We start from the raw sequence: 830 nt of genomic DNA on the forward strand, positions 1-830 counted from the left end.
TTTGATTTCCTTGTTAGGCTCTATATGACGATACCTACACGTTAACCCAATATACGGCAGAAGGCCAGGAACTGAAGCCCGAGACACTAATTTTGAATGCAACGTGAACAAATATACAGGTAACAAAATAAACGAGGTCAGTCTGGTCTCATTAGCTTGTTCCGGGCCCGCCGAGGTGAAGTCAGTCTTTCAGAAGGCACTGACAACAAATCAAAGTTAACACTATCAATTATAAACCCCTGCTCTATTCTCCCCACCCCGTAATCCGTTACCTCTGCCTGTTGACGGGTCTGCCTCAGGAGCTGCTGTAGCACCACGCCGAGAAGGAACCTCAAGGTCTGACGCCCGCTCTGATAACGCAACGTTACGTTTACTCTGACTACTCTCAAGTCAGCCTCGTGGTCGTGAGGCGGTCCGTCACTCGCTCCCAGCCACGCGGCTCGCGAGACTGTTCGAGGCTACTCTGGCGACTCCAGGGCACAGCCACCCACATCAGTGCTTAGTGCCGTGCGTCGGTGTGAAGCAAAAGGCTTGTGGATCAGCACACTTTTTCCATTTAGAATGTCATTACAAACTTCTTTCTAATAATGTACATCTTGACTTGTTCAAACATCACTGACAAATTAAATAATAAATAAAACCTTTAAACTGTTTGGCTACAGCGTCAGAAAATATTACTTGTTGGTGACAACATAACAATTTAAATTCTTATAAAAAAAAAAAAACTATAAGCGATACAAAAGTTACCAGGACGAGGGAAGTGAGGATGCCACGCCGCCGCTCTCCACAGAAATGTTTCCTCCAGACTGGTGAGGGACGCAACACTTGTC

General features: G+C 46.1%; 1 protein-coding gene across 1 annotated transcript in view; it reads right to left on the reverse strand.

Annotated features, from left to right (window-relative positions):
• LOC123516064 (Ig-like and fibronectin type-III domain-containing protein 1) overlaps window positions 1-830 on the reverse strand; it is a 402,917-nt gene continuing 402,087 nt past the window's right edge. The window contains 1 exon segment of the mRNA XM_045275103.1: window positions 1-830. This exon segment is cut by the window's right edge and continues 742 nt beyond it. The gene's annotated coding sequence lies outside the window, so the exon portion shown is untranslated.

The sequence above is a fragment of the Portunus trituberculatus genome, chromosome 40, assembly GCF_017591435.1.
Source record: "Portunus trituberculatus isolate SZX2019 chromosome 40, ASM1759143v1, whole genome shotgun sequence".
NCBI lineage: Eukaryota > Metazoa > Arthropoda > Malacostraca > Decapoda > Portunidae > Portunus > Portunus trituberculatus.